Raw genomic sequence first — 22344 nt, forward strand, 5'->3', positions numbered from 1 at the left:
TGAATGACCAGAGTGCTTTTTCGTTTTGATCTTGATATTAGTATAGGGTTTTTTTTCGCCAGTTAGTTTCACTTTTTCATTTTGCTCTGGGTTGAGCAGGCACTTAGATAGATGGTAAGGTTGACCCAGAAACTGGAGCTACTGAGATCACAGTCATGCTGTAAGAGCAATGCACAGCAGGGTAACCCGTCGAGACAGTCCCTCCAAGTGTACCATCACACGCTTTGAATGAAACACAGCAGCCAAGTCATGTAAGCAATGAGTAACAAATAGCAATCAACTTTTGTGATCCAGTTTCCAATTCTCCAAATTTAACAATGTCAGAAACTGCTCTTTACCTGTTCATAACATCAGTATTTTTCTCCCATAGGTTACTACCTGATGCTGTTGCTGATCAAGAGCATGCTTCTTAAATAAAACTGCAGTAAGCAAAAATGATGGACTGATAATGTTTTAAGCGAATGAGGGAATTGGAACAACATGATAGCTGCATTCGCACCCCTTCAGGCAGGTTCCCTGGGGAACACGCTCTACTACAGTCTTCCCCCATCCACTCCACAGTTCTGAGATTCACAGAGATGATAACACACTCTGGTAAGTGTGGTGGCCTTGATCTTTCTACCTCTACATATCTCTCTATTCTACGAGAGAAGACGAGAAGAAAAAGACCCTCTCATACATTCAGCTGTAATCTGTGATTTGGGCCACACTATCCACCTCCATTATCACCTCCTCTCCCAAAGGAAGAGGGAGAATTGCATTTACCACTGAACTCACCTTGGCTGCTTGCAATATCGCATACACATATTGATAACATGCAGAGGTTTGGGGGGATAATTCATCCTTCAGTCATTTCAAATGGAATAGAGAAGGGAGATGGATATAACTTGAGTAATATTTTATAATACGACGTGGTGTCAAGGGCTTCCCAGAATGCATTGCAGATAGAATAGTTTTGATCTTTAATGTACTAATTATTTGTCTTAAAATGTAATATTTGGTCATTCTGCTGGTTTCTGTAATTAGCCGGACACTAGCATGTGTTTGTTGTTGTTGTTGTGAAATGTTCACTGTTGAGCAGTTTTAAAGGTGCCCAAGAATGCTTTTTCACAAGATGTAATATAAGTCTAAGGTGTCTCCTGAATGTGTCTGTGAAGTTTCAGCTCAAAATACCCCATAGATTTTTTTAAATTAATTTTTTAAACTGCCTATTTTGGGCATCATTAACAATGCACTGATTTACACTTGGCGCCGCCCCCTTAAATCGCGTGCTCCCTGCCACATGAGCTGTCGACTATATTACAGCGCATTTACAAAGTTCACACAGCTAATATAACCCTCAAATGGATCTTTACAAGATGTTCGTCATGCATACTGCATGCATGCGTCAGATTATGTGAGTAAAGTATTTATTTGGATGTTAACATTTTATTCTGAGTGAATTTGAGGCTGTCCTCCGTGGCTAACGGCTAATGCTACACTGTTGGAGAGATTTATAAAGAATGAAGTTGTGTTTATGCATTATACAGACTGCAAGTGTTTAAAAAATGAAAATAGCGACGGCTCTTGTCTCCGTGAATACAGTAAGAAACGATGGTAACTTTAACCTCATTTAACAGTACATTAGCAACATGCTAACGAAACATTTAGAAAGACAATTTACAAATATCAGTAAAAATATCATGTTATCATGGATTATGTCAGTTATTATTGCTCCATCTGCCATTTTTCGCTGTTGTTCTTGCTTGCTTACCTAGTCTGATGATTCGGCTGTGTGCAGCTCCAGATGTTAATACTGGCTTGTGTAATCCCTTGAACATGGGCTGGCATATGCAAATATTGGGGGCGTACACCCCGACTGTTATGTAACAGTCGGTGTTATGTTGAGATTCGCCTGTTCTTCGGAGGTCGTTTAAACAAATGAGATTTATATAAGAAGGAGAAAACAATGGAGTTTGAGACTCACTGTTTGTCTTTTCCATGTACTGAACTCTTGTTATTTAACTATGCCGAGGTAAATTCAATTTTTGAATCTAGGGCATCTTTAAAGCACCAGAAGTGTGGAGGGAAGGGAAGGATTGTTATATTATTTGTGGCCAACATTTTGCTTTTGGGTGATGCCCTCCTAATTCCTGATATGGTGACAGGTTACAATAATGTTAATTTAAAGGTACAATATGTAATTTTCTCCGCTAGAGGTCGCTTACTCAAAACAAAGGTGTAGCTTGATGACGCCTTGATTTTGCAGAATCATGGGAGGTGTTGTCTTCACATCTACAGTCAGTGGAAAAGAATTAAAGTTATTTAATTAAAGTGTATTAAAGATTTATTAACATTACTGTAGTATGAAGTAAAAATTGCTTATTTGTCTGGATTTAATCATTCTTGGAAAGGTGGGATAATGTAAGTACACAAGTCAAGATATTTTAATCCAAAAATCGTACATATTGTGCATTTTAAAGGTTGAATAATAATAACATTATTGCATGGGGCTCCGGAATACTTCATTCTGATTGATCAATTATCTAGCTGTCAGATATTTCCTAATATGTGACCCTGGACCACAAAACCAGTCTTGCACGGGGATATTTGTAGCAATAGCCAACAATACATTTTATGTGTCAAAATTATCGATTTTTCTTTTATGGCAAAAATCATTAGGATTAAGTAAAGATCATGTTCCATGAAGATATTTTGTAAATTTCCAACTGTAAATATATCAAAAATGTATTTTTGTGAGTGGATATGCATTGCTAAGGACTTCATTTGGACAACTTTAAAGGCGATTTTCTCAATATTTTTAATTTCTTTTTTTTTGCACCCTCAGATTCCAGATTTTCAAATAGTTGTATCTCGGCCAAACCATACATCAATGGAAGGCTTATTTATTCAGCTTTCAGATGATGTATAATTCTCATTTTCAAAAACTTGACCCTTATGACTGGTTTTGTGGTCCAGGGTCACATAATTTGCCATGGTCCATGGCAATGCTGCATATCAGTATGCTTCTACCGGTTTCCTAAAACCTGTCTCATGTCACACTGTGGACTTGCTCTCTCTTGTTTCATACAAATTCAACTGCTGCCGTTTTGCATTTTAGATATTTGATTTTGAGAATGTCCTCAGAGAACTTTGAGAACATTACTGTAATACTGTTTCACTGTTCATCTTGCTGTTAGGCAGATTGTTTTGTGTACCTTGTAATAAACTTTTTTTTTTCAGTGGAAGCTTTAAGATAATATACAGGTAACTCAAATCAATATTTCATTTTTTTTTATTTGTTGAGGAACCACCACTCTGAAGTTTATTTTGCTAAAATGACCATCTGCCTTATATTCAAGTGCTATATGCTTTTTTAAGACATGAACTCCTCACTAAGGTGCTTTCTTTAAATGTTTGCTCTGGCTTTGTGCAGTTCAGACTTCAGAGTAATGCAGTATCCCCCAAGTGCAATCTACATGTTTACTTGTAGTTAATGACCCATCATGCTTACACCATAAAACACTCGCACTAAAACATTTATATCATCTAAGAGGTGGTATTGTGGCAGTTTATTTGCTAGGTGAGTATGCGAGTCGATCAGTACTAAAGAGGCAGATATCTACAAAGTGCCTAATGATCTTCAGAGACATAAGTTTTCAAACAATAGGTGTACCATTAAATCTTTACAGATCTATAGACTTCCTTAACTTATGAACTATTGGGTTAAATTCCACTTGATTAGTTCAGCAAACAGCCATTTATTTTCTTTCCCTTTTCATGTCAAGACTCACTTTGGTGAGACAGTGTCAATAAGAAATTTTACAGAATTATTCCGACTGTTAGGGTTATAGTTAATATGCTACAAATAGTGTAAAACAGAATTGTTCTATATCATGTCTTTAGTCATACCAGGTGTGCTGTATACTACAGTATTTCTTCATTTATGATACTGCTCGCAGGTTCTCGCGTGGGTGGTTGATATTATATTCTCCAGCTGTCGCGAGAATCACTCAGTGCTTCTGTTAAAGACAACAATAGAATATACAGTGAGCAATAGACCACAGAGAGCCTGTGGTGTGGAATTAGTGATCTCAGGCAGCTGGTCACATGACTGGATCTCATCCAGTGGTGGTGTTTTCCTGGACTGCTTTCATCAGTTTCATCTAGTGACATTGTGAGGTAACAAGAAAAAAAAGTATTATATTTTATCTTTCACTTTATTTTATGTTTATACTGAAATAACAGTCTGGAGTCAGAAAGCTTTGTTTTGCATTTTTCTAAATTAATACAATTTGCTCCATTACAAATGATATTGTCAGCATAATAATAATAAAAAAAGGAATTGCACCTGCACACGTTTGTGAGAAACTGCATGATTTGAGAAAGACCCAAAGAGCATCTGGTTTGCAACCCAAAGGCTTGCAACAAACCCTTTAACCTAAGAAAACCTTTGATCACAACAAATGATTACTACAATATGGACTTTCAGTCCTCGATGTAATTTCAAGGTTGCTACAACACCACACCTCCATTCATCACGTCCCTTCTTTCTCTTTTAGCAGTGCTGCTGTCTTTTTGTCTTTTAGTGACATTTTCCATATACTAATTGCATTACTGTACAACACCACAGAACACAGATCAGTATTTAGAAATTGGTCAATAGTAAACTAATTTGCCTTTGCACAAAGTAAGACATGTTGATAGGTGAGGTTGACATAACTATATGAGCTAGCCACTACAGTGCATACATCCCTGCCACTGCTACAATCAGTTTAATGTTTATAAGACCAAATATGAGAGCGTTTCATGGTCAGTGTATGACTGTAATACAATACACAGCACATAACAATATCACTGTAATATCAGATGTTTGGATATATGTGGTTTTCCATCTTGTTGCTTTTCACTAAGTTTTCATTTGCAGGTCTTAATGAAAATGTATTGTTTATGAAGTCCAGGCCACAATGAAATCGGTCTGAAATTTCAACCCCAGAATTCATTAGTATTGATTTGGTCCGGACCTCTGTTGTCTAGCTGCAGTTTTGGCCAGCCTGTGAGCGCATTGTATTGCTCTGCATTTAGAAAATTGTTTTGACCAGAGACCTGAACTGCTGCTCCTACTTTCAGCAGTTACTCTGAAAATTTTTCCTTTTACAGTGACAATATTTGAAGTTTGTATTGTTTGTTTGTGTGTCCGTGAAAATTAAACCAGGGCTGGATTTCCCGATAACGTTGTCTCTTGGCACGCTATGAAGACTCTAAAGGTAGACCTGAACTGAAGATAAACCGTTTCTAGGACGTGTTCCCCGAACTATACCTTATGGAGGCTGCTTAATATACACCTTCTTAAGTGCGACGTTAACCGGTGCTCTCCATGCCAGTGGTGCTGAATTGGTTGATATCGATGGCTCGAGAATGGATAATTCACTCTATGCAGGGGCTGCTTCACTTTATAAAAGAAGCACTTCACTTTATAAAAGAAGCACTTCAGAAGTAGAAATAGCATTTATCAGGACTCATGTGATCTTATAAAAATAATCCAAATTGCAAACTAAACCTATGTTGTACTTTATCTATATTCTGAGGGCTCTATATTTTAGCTTGAGTCCCCAGCGTGAGTTTAAGGCAACTGTTATTTTAGAACATTATTTTTGAACGTATTAATTACTTGGAGACGCGTCATGCAGCTGACATGCAGCTGTATCCCATTTATTTAGTTTTTCATTTTTTTATTCAAAATATTCACAAACTTGTTAACATTATCATGAATTTTATGATATATTCCGATTGTAAAATATGTGGAATTTAATGTGTTTTGTCGCACGGTGAGTTTGCATGGCAATTCAGAGCTGTCAGATTTGCGAAATCTTCCCCGAAATACATAAAAGTATGTGGTGGTGAACTGGGAGAAGAATAGAGTAAACTTTATTGTTTCATACACAATGTGTATCTGATATGAATAAAACACTTTGTCAAATTATAATTAAAAGGGTTATTGTTGCAGCTTCCATAGACATCAGTGTATGGAATTTGATTTGAACAAACTATAAATGTCTTTTTTATGCAGTTGCCTACTTAATTCAAATGTGTATTTAAAAGTCTGAAACATAAAATAAACTTGATGAGGTTAAAAACGTTGAATAGTTGTGATATATGACAAGCTCGGAGCGCACGTCTTTCTCTGGATCAGCGCTAAAGCACATTTGAATTTAGCAATGAATCTTTGCATTTTATTCTTTGTCATTATCCTAATTGAACACTGTGTGTATTACAGCTTCAGAATTATATTCGTATTGACTGTCAACAGTGATAAGGTAGCTAAGAGTGGCCCAGACCAACCTTACGAAAGTATGACTTACAGAAGGTATACTTAACTAAGAACATTTCGGGAAACACATATTAATGTTAAGGTACAGCTTAAGGTATAATTTAAGAATGACGTAGAGTTAAGAAGGTTTTGGGAAATCCAGCCCAGAGCTTTCAGATTTTCCTTTGCCTATGTGTTGCTAATGTGTAAATAGTTTTGACTTTCTGTCCTGTTCTCATGGAGGCTCTGTAATATTTTATAAAATTTATATTTAATATATGTAAGGGATTAGAAATAGAAGTTGACATTGGTTGTGGGGGAATGACTGTAGAATTTTCATAGGAATAAGGTAAGAATTTGTTTTGCATATTTTCTTGTATTGATATGATTTGATAGGATGTAACACTCAACACTGATGGCTTTTGCCTTACAATACAATTCTTCTTCCTTCTTCTTTTTCATCTTCATCATCATTATCATCATTAATCATATTAATTAATAATTCTTATATATAATTAATATAAAATTAATTATTATAATTACTAATTCCAGATATTGAGGCAGTTCCAGTCAGTTCCATTTCCATACAGTGATTTTGTTTTTTTAAAAAGACACTTCCACAAAATATCCATAAGTGTTAAATCCAACACAGAGTAAAATTGAGACTTCACATTGAAAAATGGCATGATATGATAAGGACCATAAAATATAGCAAAAACATTTACCGTTACTGACAAAAAGCATTCAGCTACGGAGAAGTCTAAAGGCAGATGTTTAAAAGTAGTTAGGAGACTGATTTCTCCCCAGAGAAAAAGTGAAGAGTCAAACCAACTATCTTCCAGTTTACTGGCAAACATACAGCACACATACACACAAATCCATCACAAAAGTTTAAAGTTTAGCTCAGGAACTTTGGCAAACAAGGTATTGGGAAAAGTAGTTCACATGCTTAGAATGTTGTTATTAATGAGCATAGATTATACATTCACACTTTAGATCAGGGATAATTATACAGGACTGATTAATACTAATGAAGTACATGCCCTACATGTGTAATTATTTTGCAGATCTGCTTATAATCACACGTTGTTGTTGTTGTTAATATATTATAGTACAGTAGGTCTATAGCATAGTGTCAGACAAAACACACATTTAACAGAAATATTCCGTTCATATACATGGAAGACTTTATGAAACTATAAAGCTGGTGTGATAACAAAAGACACACATACACACAAAAACTTATCCTTTGTACTACTGTACTGTAGCTGTTGCTATAAATAATGTCAATAAGCATTTGTGTGTATGTGAGAGAACGAAAGAAAGTTTGCAAACACTGTCATATCAGTCGTATGATTGTTATACTGTTATTTTAATAGCATTGGTATTTTAGTAGTATTTTGTTTTTTAACATTGTGAACCTATAGTGAAGCACAAAGCAATTAAATAAGTGAAATTTATTGCACTCAATTACAAACCCGATTCCAAAAAAGTTGGGACACTGTACAAATAAAAACAATGTGAATATTCAATGTGAATAAAAACAGAATGCAATGATGTGGAAGTTTCAAATTTCAATATTTTATTCAGAATACAACATAGATGACATATCAAATGTTTAAACTGAGAAAATGTATCATTTTAAGGGAAAAATAAGTTGATTTTAAATTTCATGGCATCAACACATCTCAAAAAAGTTGGGACAAGGCCATGTTTACCACTGTGTGGCATCCCCTCTTCTTATTATAACAGTCTGCAAACGTCTGGGGACTGAGGAGACAAGTTGCTCAGGTTAAGGAATAGGAATGTTGTCCCATTCTTGTCTAATACAGGCTTCTAGTTACTCAACTGTGTTAGGTCTTCTTTGTTGCATCTTCCTCTTTATGATGCGGCAAATGTTTTCTATGGGTGAAAGATCTGGACTGCAGGCTGGCCATTTCAGTACCCGGATCCTTCTTCTATGCAGCCATGATGTTGTAATTGATGCAGTATGTGGTCTGGCATTGTCATGTTGGCAAAATGCAAGGTCTTCCCTGAAAGAGACGATGTCTGGATGGGAGCATATGTTGTTGTAGAACTTGGATATACCTTTCAGCATTGATGGTGCCTTTCCAGATGTGTAAGCTGCCCATGCCACACGCACTCATGCAACCCCATACCATCAGAGATGCAGGCTTCTGAACTGGGCGCTGATAACAACTTGGGTTGTCCTTGTCCTCTTTAGTCCGGATGACATGGTGTCCCAGTTTTCCAAAAAGAACTTAAAATTTTGATTGGTGTGACCACAGAACAGTTTTCCACTTTGCCACAGTCCATTTTAAATGAGCCTTGGCCCAGAGAAAACGCCTGCGCTTCTGGATCATGTTTAGATATGGCTTCTTTTTTGACCTATAGAGTTTTAGCCGGCAACGGCGAATGGCACGGTGGATTGTGTTCACCAACAATGTTTTCTGGAAATATTCCTGAGCCCATGTTGTGATTTCCATTACAGTAGCATTCCTGTATGTGATGCAGTGCCGTCTAAGGGCCCTGAAGATCACGGGCATCCAGTATGGTTTTCCGGCCTTGACCCTTACACACAGAGATTGTTCCAGATTCTCTGAATCTTTGGATGATGTTATGCACCTGTAGATGATGATAACTTCAAACTCTTTGCAATTTTTCTCTGAGAAACTCCTTTCCGATATTGCTCCACTATTTTTTGCCTCAGCATTGGGGAATTGGTGATCCTCTGCCCATCTTGACTTCTGAGAGACACTGCCACTCTGAGAGGCTCTTTTTAACCCAATCATGTTGCCAATTGACCTAATAAGTTGCAAATTGGTCTCCAGCTGTTCCTTATAGTACATTTAACTTTTCTGGCCTCTTATTGCTACTGTCAAACTTTTTTGGAATGTGTAGTTCTCATGAAATCCAAAATGAGCCAATATTTGGCATGACATTTCAAAATGTCTCACTTTCAGCATTTGATATGTTATCTATATTCTATTGTGAATAAAATATAAGTTTATGAGATTTGTACATTATTGCATTCCTTTTTTATTCACATACAGGTTTGGATTGACATGAGATTGAATAAATAATTAAACAATTTTATTTTTTGGGTTAACTATCCCTTTAAGTTGGATACCATTTGGCACAGCCTTTATGTCTGAAACATGCCTATATTCCCTTAAACTTCTCCCTCAGTAGGCAGCTCAATAGGTTTTGGAAATGAGAAAGATTCTTCAATAGGCCTGGACTACTGTTTGCCGCCACCTGCTTTTTTCCCTCTTCTACTTTTTCTCTCACTTCTTTAAATTTAAAGAGATTGATGTATTGTCACCCTTCCAAGCAGCTATTCTTTAAAATATGTGACAGACTGCAATTAAATGAAAGTGCTACTTGCTCAGGGTTCAAAGACGCTTTGAGGCTGATAAAGGAAAGTTTTAGTCAGAGAGTGTGTGTGGCACTGTGTGTGTGTGTGTGTGTGTGTGTATACATGTCCAGAAAAAGAGGGAGCACTAATGTTTGTGCATTCTGCCCTGCTCTGTACAGTGCGTGAGATCTTGAATACCAGTCAGCTGTTGTGTGTGAATCCTTGGATGAGTATTCAGCTCTCCGTCTGCCCTTTCCACGCTTGCTGCCTGCCTACCTGTCTACTCGCCGCCTCATCTGTCCACAGCAGAATAGAGCTGTGTCTTTATCTGACAGCAGCATCAAGGCCCTGAGACGGCCAGGAGTGGACACGGCGCGTGTGGGCAACCATACAGCAGCGACTTAGGATCGAAGCCGATCTGTGGAGACTGAGCACCATAGGCTCTTCTTAAACTGAAGATATATTAAACCGTGTGTGTGTGTGTGTGTGTGTGTGCACGATTGCTGGAGCTGTTGGTGCAAGCTGACATACCTTAAATCTGTGTGGTGATGAATGCATGCAATATGTGTTTGTGCCAGAGGGGCTTTATCATCTTTCTTTGAAGGAAAAGTTCTGGATGATTCATTAGAGCAAGAGAGAGAGGGAGGGAGAGAGTTTAGATGAGGGGTGTTTGGAAGCCTTAGCAATAAGGAGGGATGGAGAAGGCAAAAGAGGATATATAAAAAAATCTTACTGTGCTTAACTGAACAAATCATATCGGTTTTGGTGTCTTTCCGGAATTATTTACAGATTAGCTGGTCAGTCAAAACCCGAACTCTGCTGCATAGCACGGGGTAAAAAGATGTTGTATCAAGAGTAATGTTTCTCACATAATATAACAAGCTTCTTAAAGCACTAATTATTTACAGTATTTAGCATGAAAATCAAAGTATGCCTCAACAATATTTCATAATTTCTACTTACCCTGACATTGGGTCTCATTCACAAAAAAATGCATACACTATTCGTATTTATACGCACATTTGAACTTTTTTACGAAAACGTTCCGCCAAAATCACAACGTGTGTGTACGCACATGAACTTGTTCTTAACCTTGTTCTAATTTTGATGAATTTGGAGTTCTAAATGAGCGACTGCTTGCCTGAGGTAAATAATTTACATAAAATGCACCCAGACCATTTCCATATAAGGGCATTCCACTTACCGTTTTCTTTCGTTTTTCTTTCACATGACGCTCTCTAAAGATGCGCTCTCGCCTGAGAGCATGCGCAGAAAGATCCTGTGAGCAATGCCAAGAGTGCCACAAGTTCAAATGCAATAAATACCTTTTATAACAGACATTACAAAACATTGTTTATCCAGCTGTAGACACGCGTATCTGCGTCTTTATGCAGAGCTAACTCGCAGCTTGAGCTACAACGCACCGTTTCCTACTCTTTTTACTGATAGGCTATATGTATATCTGTCTGTCTTTCTCACACTGTTTGTCTATCTGTCTGTCTGTTGTCTTTGCGTGCATTTGGTGCAATAAACATTAGCTATTTACTCCCAGAGGTTGGTAAAATTGGAAAGTACAAGTCCTCGCTTAAGTGAGACACTTGAATTAATGTGGTCTCTTATTTCCCATCACTAATTCTGAGTGAGTCTCGATATAGACTGCATCTGTTTCACAGCGCACACACTGCAGTGCACAAAGGCTAGTGTGAGACAGTCTAGAGTGAGAAGAGATAGGAAGAAAGGAGAAAATGTGTGTGTGGTCAGACAAACCTGTGTGTGTGTGAGAGAAAGAGACATTGGGCAGTATTAATCTGTTCCTGTAAATGATCTGACTGGCACTCCGCTCTCCTGTAAACGGCGGCTGTCAGAGCGATAAGGGCGCAAGCGTCAGTTGAGAACCTCTTTCTTTCTCTCTTTCCCTCTCTGTCCACTTCCCCAGAGAGAGCCAGATAAGCCCAGTGTGCAGAGGGGGCTGCGCACAGCACAGCCCCCCAAAAAGAGCCCCATTATCAGCTTGTCAAAGTCACTCCTGATGCTCTACACACACGCTCAGAGAGGGGCCAAGGACATTAGTTGTCCATTAGAGTGCACATATTTTCATGCTTTCTTTCTAATACAGCATGCACATTTAATTGTTTTTGTCAAAAACAAAAACATTTGCACTTTATAAATCACTCGCACATCAGGCTTTATTTTACTCACACATACTCTCAAGTTGTCACATAAACACAGATGCTTGACAGAACAGCTTGGGACTCTTTTCCATTTGGGCGGAGGTGGTTGTATGGGGAGATTCGAGCCCACAGGTCTGATTGGCTCGCATGGCCTGGACGAGGCCACTGGGTTATCCGGCTCTCTTTGGGTTCCTGGAGGTCTGCTGTGAAGAGTCTCATCTCCAGAAAGCATTACCTTACAATTTCACACACACTGTGTTGAGCACTTGAACTGGAGTGTTGATGTCTGGATTACTAATTCCCTGAATGGCAAAAATGGATATTTTCAGATATATTTTAAGAATATTTTATTTAAAGACATTTGGCAATGTGTTTTCTTGCCACATGAAATTAATTTGTAATATATTTTGAAGGTTTAACAGAAAAAATATCTTAAATTTGAAAAATTCAGTTAAACTGAACAAAAGGGACAGTGAAAACAGCCTTGGTGAGCATAAGAGACTTCTTTCAAAAACATTTTTAAAAAATTACTGACCCTATACTTTTGAACAATAGTGTATATTTGAAATATTTTGGCTAGGAATGCTATTTATTTATTCACTCTAGGGGGCTATAGATAATTTCTCCAGTTCAGATGTAGCAGAAAATTTCTACCACAGTTCTGGTGAGCTATGAATGTGGTCTTGCTTTTAGGGTTTTTGCTCCATTTTTTTGTTTGTCCCTGAATCAAACAGATCTTTTTAATTATACTGTTCTCCACAAATTCAGTTCATATTTTTCTTTTGTTTTCTGTGTTTTGCTGGCACACACATATGCAATACACTCTGGGATTTTGCAACCGCTCCCTAGTCTAAATGGAAAGCAAAACAATGGAAAGAGAGCCACTGTGCCAAGGCAATTAATTCAGTTCTGCAGTCCATGGTACCATAATGGTCACATGAGAAGTAGTGAAATTCTTTCAGTGACACTCAAACGAATGTCACAGTGGTCTCAAAAGCCTGTGGTTGCTTCATTAAGGCCACATAAAAGAAAGTTGGGGTCACAAACTCAAAAAATATAATAACCATTATGCTGCAGAGTTCACACACCTATTTGCATTTAGTAAGCAATTTAAAATGTACACATGCACCTAAGCTGTTGTACAGCCTTTACCTTTTTCATTTCCAAACGTCCTTAATGAAAGAGACGTTATTTTGTAATCCAATGAGAAATACGTGTGATAAATGTGATGGGGCAAAGTAAATGATTCAGGTAATTAAATGCGACAATTACTGTTTGTGTTTTTGTACTTGATTCTTAGAAAACGACGCCGTGTACTCCCTAGTGAAACTGATGCATATTGCCCTGTCTTTTTTCCTCTCCCACAGATGACAATGGTATAATAATTACAGAGTAAAAAATAATCTGTCTCTCTTTTTTCACCCTTCCACATCCAGTTTAGCTTGGGGCTGATAATATACTGTACTGGTTTTGAAAGCTATTTGAATATTTCTTTGGCAGGAAATCACATTACAGGGCTATTAAAAAGTAGTTATTTGTACATAAATTCCTAGGGAGTCAGTGGTGGATCTTGGCAGAAGAAGTGTATGCAGCTCGATACAAAGGCAGTTAGGAGATGATATTTCGCCAGCACCGTGTTTATTAAAAAATCGGCCTGCTCCTTCATCATCCTCTGAGGGAACTGCGTGTCAGCTAGCTCATATTTCATAGCTCATGCTAATGTAATTAGCGCTGCTTTAGCGCTGTCACGCGGGAAGGAAAACGCTCATTACCACTCTTATAAATGTTGATTTCACTGGGTGGCAAAAGACAGCAGCTATCAGCACTGGAGGTCTTGTTTGAAACTGTGTTTGGTGGATCAAGTGTCCTGGGAGGTTTTGTTTTACATGTTTATTTTTTTGGATTGTCTGCTGCTTCTGTCTACCTTCTATTTTATCCTAGCAGATATTGTCAATTTCAACTGGTGGGTCGTGACCCAAAAATGTGTAGCAAGTCTTTAGTTAGGGTCATAAACAGTGAGGGTGAAAAATGAATAAACGTAAATAATGAAATGCGGTACTATTCCTGCTAAGACTGTGATTTTAACAATTTTGCATATTGTTGTTCCTTTTCTTTAACAATGTGTCGTCATCACTTGATGTCCAATATAAATCTGGGTCCTGAAGCAAAACCACTTTAGTTATTCTTCTATGTATCCATGCAAACAGTAGATATACATGCATTTCTTTCTTCTGCGTAACACACACACACAAAAAGACTTTAGATTTTAAAGAACTATTTTGCCCGTACAATAAAAGTCAGTAGGGTTCAAAACGACATTGGACCCCTTTGACTTTCATTATATGGACAATAACCCACTGAGACCTTGTGCAAAATATCTTATTTTGTGTGATATATAAAAAAGAATGAAATACACATAGGTGTGATCCCTGAAGAAAAACCTTGAGTATAATACAGTATAGACCAGCTGATGTCATATATGCTAATATGGACGATGTATCAGGGATTCACCTGATGAAACCATGATGCAGAAAAGCAAACAGATTTGTTGTTCTGGCCTACAGCTCTGCAAGCATCTGATTTGTATGTCTCTTTCTTAAAGTACACAAGCTTTATCCTCATTTTTTTTTTCTGTTCATCTCCGCTCATGAACCTTTTCTCCATGATGTGCAGCAATGTGCTTGGGTCATTACGTTAGTTCAGCCATCTGATTTAGTCTTAATTTGGGTGGAGATGAATACTACTAATAATAGTTAACACGGGGCCTTTGCTTGTGCAAGCGACTTGCTATGGGCTCTCAGGATCTGTTTGGATGAAACCCACACTTCATCCTAATGCACATTGTATTCAAACACACTCTATCATTAGCGATAATGGCTCTGTTTACCAGCTAGGATATGACTGCCGATCCCACACACTGTAGCTTCAATTTCAAAACAATAAGAGTTTTTGTTTTACCCTGTCTGTTATTAAATTTCGAATGATTATGCATACGTTTATAGCGAATCCCAAACAACTAGGAATGATTTTGTGGCACTGTATAAAAAAGGAAAACAAGGCATTTCCTTTCAAAGGAAACGGCGAAACTTTTTAGATGAAGCTGTAGATCACCGTCAGTTGTTTTGCCAAGTATCAAGAGAAGAATTAAAATATTGCGGAATGCATACTGTGTTTTTGGCCGTCGCATAAATGAATAAAGTAATTGGCCCCACCCCAGAAAACAGTCTCTCATCTTCGTTGTCATGGCGAGTGTGTCAAAACGGCCCGTTGTCTAGACCTGTGGTTTTAAATGGTGCTGCTCTGCAGCGCCGGCTGCATTTGATTGGACGCTTCATTAACGAGCAGTTGGAGAACGGTCTGTACATAGCAGGCAGACAGGAGAGAATGGATAATTACCTCACTCTCCTGGAAGGTTTTCCAGCCTGGTCCTTACACACACTGACAGACCAGAGAGAGTGAAAAAAGACGAAATTGTCTCGATGCCTCACTTTGAGGTTTAGCTGACTGTCTGTATTAGTAGAGGTTGTATTGGAGGATAATGATGACAGGACATTTACAGGTCAGTGGAACGGGCATCTGAAACTGATTTGACAAAGGCATATTGTCATGTTTCACTGCTCTCTTCGATTACTTGAGTTACCATCCTGTCAGAATTTTTTTTTAGCATTTTGCAAACTTAAGGCTGCAATCAAGATGTGCAGTCAGGGCTTCCATGCTGTTTTTTTTTTAAAGACCACCATAGTCTCATCCAGACACTTCATGCACCATCATGTATCGAATCATGATTCAGATTGCGTGTCAAACTGCCAAAGGCTGAAATTGGCGCTCCGAACAGCAGATTCGACACACTGATTCATCTGTGCTCCGATGCTTCCTGAAGCATTGTTTTGAAATCGGCCATCACTAAATAAGTCATTATTTTGTTTTTTTGGCTCTCCAAAAATATTCTCGTCACTTTATAATATTAATATTGAACCACTGTACTCACATGAACCGATTTAAATATGTTTTTAGTACCTTTATGGATCTTGAGAGAGGAAGTGTCCATTGCTCCCTATGGAGGCCTCACGGAGCTATCGGATTTCAACTAAAATATCTTAATTTGTGTTCTGAAGATTAACGAAGGTCTCACGGGTGTGGAACGGCATGAGGGTAAATAATAAATGACAGACTTTTCATTTTTGGGTGAACTAACCCTTTAAAATAATGTTTTAGAAGGAAGATAGGTCAAAGTTTGTATGTTTTGGACATCTCTGAAAGATATTCAAGAGTTTTGATTCTCAGTAAATGGGATATTTTATCATATCTCCCTGTTGAGAGGACCAGCATTGCATGCATTGGTATGCTGATGTCCCTACAGGGCCTGCCTTGGTCAGACATCTTGACTGTGCTGAATGTTTGCTGTTGAACAACAATGTCTGTGTTAAATCCACTTTAACAGTCCCTTATCTCCCTTTCTGGTCATTTAAAATGGCTTGGGAGAAATTTGGGGGAAGGATCTTTCAACATGCCTTTACTAAACAGGATTACTGAGTTAGAGTTTATCTTAAATTAAAATGTGTATACAGTATAACATTATAATAATTTTAAGTATTGTTGCTTAAAAAAGGGATGAATTTGGAGGCACAACTTTTAAAAACAACTTGGTACCCCTGCATGCAGTTGCATTTTGTTATGCTTCTATTCAAACAAAAGAATGGAATAAACAGCTGACTAACTGTTTGGACAACCCCTTGTAGTTGATTTTATGTATTTACACATTACACATTGCTACCCTCGTCCATCTAAAGTCTGTTTATTTTCAACATTTCTATCAAATAATAATCAGATGGCTTTAATTAGTTAACTAGTTAAGTATTAGAGGAAACTTAGAGCACAAGTCAAGTCTCATGCTCAAGCCCTGCCATTGCAGACAGCAAGCCAAATCTATTCACTTTTATCACTCTTGTGGATTGAAGATTACCACCAGTCAGTGGCTGGGAATGTGTAACAGACTATTATACAGTAAATAAAGTTTTTTAGAGTCATCTCTGGGCTCTTTCTGTGGTGTTTGTTGTATGTTTAAAAGCTACAATTCATGTCCCTCAGGTCTTGTTGCAGTAGCAGCGAAATCATTACATAGGATACCTGAGCCAGCAGAGCTATGGGAAATTCAAACTACTAACACACAAACACGTGTATACACACCAGACCACCTGCTTCCTTCTCAAGGGTTCTGTCCAGCACAGCATGAGGTTAGAACCAGCCACATCTGCTTTTGGTGTTCAGAGTAGAGCGCAGGAGAGAGACAAAGAAAACCCAGCCTGAGGCCTAGTGAGAACAGTGGGAAAATCATTTAGAGATCCTGTCTCCTTGTGCGAGTACCCGCAGGAATCACAACGGGTTCCTTGTCTCAAACAGGCTAAAGACCCAGGGTGTTATGATTGGGAAGAAATTTCACTATATTTAATGCTGTACATGCCATGGTTTCAGTAAATATGTCTCTCATTTAGGGTGCACAGTCACAATTGCCTGAGCACATTTGATGTCACATATGAGTTTGGTTAGTGTGAAAGCAGTTTTGCAGTAATACACTTGAAAACATGGTCTGGGGTACAAACTACAGTATGATTCACACAGTTGGTATTGGTAAGCAATTTGTCCTAACTTGCACAAGTGAACCATTACTGATGACATATAAATTGATTCTTTGCATGCTCTTATCTCACTATCATTTAAAGGCAAAGTGCAGTAGCTACATTTTATTTTAAAGTCCCCCTGTGGTGAAAATCAAGTTTTTAATATTGTTTATATGTCTATGTGGTGTTTTTAGTATGCTTTAGGACAAACCATGTGAAAATTCATGCTAACACCATTGCTGAGTATTTTCTCTTTAAAACTGCAGTGATCTAAAAACAGTTTCAAAAAATGGTTTTTGAAATCGCTGGTGTTTCTTACATCACCAACTACCTTGTAAGCGATTACGTTAACGTTGCCGGCGGGTTTTAGCATATCATTAACTATGACCGCTCTGAAGCAAGGGAGTCGTGTAACATTAGTAGCACATTATTAGCTAACGTAATCAAGCAAAAGGCTAATCATATTAATTTACCGTTATGTGTCAGACTTTGTAAAGAGCATTATCATTGTGCAGCGTTTACCTCAGTAAGTGGATCTCTGAGCTCTGAGCTGAATTAGCATATTCATAGATCCGTGTATACTAAATGAAGCAAGGGTGTACATTCAAGCTATTTTAAGGCATGAAGGAATTTTTTTCACAGGAAAAAAATGTTTAAATGTCATTTTTGTGATCAAAAATTTGTTTTAAGGGATAAAATTATTGACTACAGAGGGACTTTAAAAAATATAAATTTTATATTTTTTATTAATTTTATAAATTTCATTTTGTTATTAAAGGTCCCGTTTTTCGTGGTTTTTTGAAGCTTTGATTGTGTTTATAGTGTGCAATATAACGTGTTCATAATTTACTTATCTGTATACCGCTGTTTCCACTGTCATAAAAACGGGCTGATGACTTCCTTGTTCTATGAAGTCCCTCCTTCAGAAATACGTAACGAGTTCTGATTGTGCCAGCGGTTCCTGTGTTGTGATTCGACAGCAGCTTAGCGAACCTTGCCCGGAAAGGTCACGCCTCTTACCATAACGTGGAGATGCACGCGCTCAGTGTTATTGTAAACATGTCTTTAATTTTACCCTATCAATTTGAGCCGGAATCAGACCCGGTGATTGGACTGCGGGATGAAAATAACAGCGTTTCGACGACATGGCGACAAACACACTCTACAAACACAACTCTTGTGTATTCCTGTGGGCGGAGGTTAGTCAAAAAACTGTTTTAGTGACGTCATTAAAGAAGGAAGTAGAGGGATGTAGTCCAAACTGGCCGTTCGATGTAGGCGACTTCTGTTAAATAAAATATCCCGCTTGGCATTGAACTTTGAGCTTTAAAATTTTACAGATTTTATTTATACTCTAACAACAACATTACACACTAACTAAAGTTTGAAACATGGGATCACGAAGAACAGGACCTTTAATTATATTCCTTTTATTTTATTATTTTATTTTATTATGCTCTTCTTTCTCTCTCTTTTTCTGAAGTTCTCTGCAGGCCCCCTTGCAGCCCCTGTGAGAATTTATATAAAATCATTCCGAATTCACCCATAATTTTTTTTTCTCACTTTCAGTGTTGTAGTTACTGCCTTTTGCTTTTGTGGCATAGTTTAGTGCATTTCTCATAGTTGTTTGTCTCATAGCTGAGTAAATTGCATTTGGTGATTTTTGCATTCTTTGGCTCTCTTGCAGTGCATTTGGGGCAGACAAACAAGTGTTGTTCTGTGTATGTGAAGTTTTAGTGCTAAATCTAACATGACAGAAACATGAATAAAACAGTGAAGCTGGCATCTTCTCATCCTGAGTTGTTATCCAGATACAGTGATATACAGCTGCTGCTGCTAGTTCTCCTGGTTGTACTCACGTTGATGTACTGCTTTGGGACCCAAAAGTATATAGTGAGCTCTGGTTTTGATCAAAGTGGCAGATGAGGAGATTTTAGCATTCAGGATAGTGTTCTACTTATTGATTTCCTGAACAGTGATGTACTCGCCTGACTATGACAATATTTCCATGTCACATGTTAAATCGTGGTAATTAAAATGTCATCAGGGCTTTGTGATATGATTTAGTTCACTATCAGCCTCAGGTTCTAAATCGCACGCATTAGTACACAGGCAAATCATCTCAAACACTCAAAAATGTTAGTCGTTTAGTGCTTGACCTAGCGTGGGTGCGTTGGCGGGACTGTCTGTCTATTTACGTATAAATGTTGCTTCTGTCCTGTGGCTGGTGTGGTGTACTGACCTTCCCAGAGACCTGAGGGGCAGGGTGTTCAGAATCAGGGCTACTGACCAGTGAGGTCACGCTGGTGGGTAAAGCGTGGTGGAGCTATTCCAAACAAACACTCTGACCCCGCCATTCAGTCCTCTACCCGTTTGCTCTGTCCCTTCCTCACCATTTTGAATCATTCAGCCTTGTTTCCATTTTCAAGGACCGGTGAATCACATTGTAACTACAGGGAGCACTGACATTTAAAGAGACTGGATGAGAAGCAATTAGCATGCTTTGCAAAACAATTAGAGAACACTGACTACACAGATGATCAAACACTGGCCCCGTAGAATGTTTACTGAAACAGCCATCGCCCACAAGCGTAGCTCAACGACCGCGCCTGAAGCAATCGACTGATTCCTCAGCAAAATTCACCTTCTCTCTCTCTTTACATGTTCACCATATAGCAAATGCATATGTTAGTATGAGTAAATAGTTGTGTAGATACACTTTTGTGGTGTTTTTTTTTTTTTTTTTTAAATGAAAGATACAAATAAATAAAGTTAGGTTAAAGGTTAAAGTTAGTTTTTTTTAGGTCGGTAAGAATTTTAAAATGTTTTTAAAGCAAGTATATGTTCACCATTTCCGCATTTATTTGAACAAAAATACAGAAAAAATGGTAATATTGTGAAATATTATTATAATTTTAAATAATGTTTTCTTTTAATATATTTCAAAAAGTATCACATGATCATTCAGAAATCATTCTACTATAGTGATTTGCTGCTCAAGAAATATTGCTTATTATTTTCAATGTTGAAAATGGTTGTGCTGCTTAATATTTCTGTGGAAACCATGAAACTTTTTTTCAGGATTCTTTGATGAATAGAAATTTCAAAAGAACAGCATTTATTTGATTTTTTTTTTTTGTTAGAATTTGAAAGTCTTTACTGTTACTTTTGAACAATTGAATGTGTCTATGCTGAATAAAAGTATTAATTTCTTTAAAAAAATCTTACAGACCCCAAATGGTAGTGGTTTCCATTCCTGAAATACCCCAAGTACTGCACATTTTAGATATCTCCTGAAAGGGGTACTTCACCCAAAAATAAAAAAATTTGTCATCACTTACTCACCCTCAAGTTTTCCCAAACCTGTATGAGTTAATTTCTCCTGTTGAACACAAGAAGAAGATATTTTAAAGATTGTTGGGAACCAAACTGTCAATGGTAACCAAGGACTTTCATAGTAGGAACAAAATGGCTACCGTCAACTGTCTGGTTACCAACATTCTTTAAAATACCATCTTTTGTGTTCCTCCAACAGAAGAAACTCATACAGGTTTGGAACATCATAAGTGTGAGTAAATGACCAAATTTTCATTTTTGGGTGAACTATCCCTTTAATTAGACACACCTGATTCAACTCATCAGCTTGTAAGCAAAGACGCCAAGATCTCAGATGGGTGTGTCAGAAAAAAGCCACAGCTTTTTCTTTGCGGTTTGGCTGTTCGTCCACACGCAAACGCAGTATCTGGGGTCCGTTCTTCGTACCTTGCTTAATCTGAGATGATTTGACAGATGCTAGATCTTCTAATCATGATAACTGAACTCTGGCTAATTTGGTTCTTCAAAAGAATTTGCGGATTGGATTAAAATATCTGGATTAAGTTGTCTAAGATTACTGCGCGTTCTTGTGTTCCCTGAAAAGGGCAGATGTATCGATACTTGAAACCACAATCAGCAATGCAACGATTGGCTGGAGTCAAGACAGCAACATAATCACATCATATATTTTAAAAAGACACCTGACGAAAATCTTGACGAATTTCTAGACATTTATAAGGAAACAGCCATGAGAATAAAATGACAGAGGAACGACATAAATGTTATAATAGATAAATGTTTTTACATGATTACCCAATTATTTAGGCTATATTCACAATGTCTAGTATTTGTACAGGCACTTTTTATTTCAATGTGTTAATTAGAAACTAATTTACCTTTGGAGCAGATTTGACAGCATTAATTAAAGTTTCTTAAGGGATCAAGATCTCAAGATCAAGTTATCTGCATCTCCTGCGCTTCATCAAGCCACTCTCATAATAGCTGTCGCGGTTCAAATTAATGCACACACGGCATAGACTATCTGTACATCATGTGTGTAAGACTCCAATAAAATTATTAGGTATTCTCTCACGAATGAATCTATCAATGAGTAAAACTGCCTGTGTCTATATTATGATATACTACACGACGTTACAATATTATTTGCAAATTTATTTTTAAATCATTATTATTGTCCCTGGTTTACATTAGGGTACTCTTGTGGGAAAGTAACAGTGGCTGGGACAAACTTTGAGCATCACCTCCGCTTAAAAAGATGCCATCTAATCCTGTTTACATGAAATAAGCCTGCTCCCGAGCAGGTTTGAGCTACAATCCAAGATAAATCAAAATCGTCATCAATCTAATCCAGCTAACTGAGTTAGCAAGGTACGAAGAACGGGCTCCAGGTCACTGAATCCGAACTTTTTTGAAAACTCCTGCCAGGGTGAATATTTTCAGAAACTCCCATCGTTGTCGTGTACACTGTAAAAAAAAAAATCCCGTTGTTTCTACGGAAAAATACCGGCAGCTGTGGTTACCAGAACAATACTGTAAAAATGACATCAAACCGTAAACATACTTACGGAGTTA

General features: G+C 37.6%; 1 long non-coding RNA gene across 1 annotated transcript in view; it reads left to right on the top strand.

Moving 5' to 3' along the window:
- Window positions 1-22344, top strand: part of LOC125254407 — a 62684-nt gene that overhangs the window by 27537 nt on the left and 12803 nt on the right. The window contains exon 2 of the long non-coding RNA XR_007181656.1: window positions 371-594. This is a non-coding gene — a long non-coding RNA (uncharacterized LOC125254407). The remainder of the gene's footprint in view (window positions 1-370; window positions 595-22344) is intronic.

This window comes from Megalobrama amblycephala, linkage group LG19, assembly GCF_018812025.1.
Source record: "Megalobrama amblycephala isolate DHTTF-2021 linkage group LG19, ASM1881202v1, whole genome shotgun sequence".
Lineage (NCBI taxonomy): Eukaryota > Metazoa > Chordata > Actinopteri > Cypriniformes > Xenocyprididae > Megalobrama > Megalobrama amblycephala.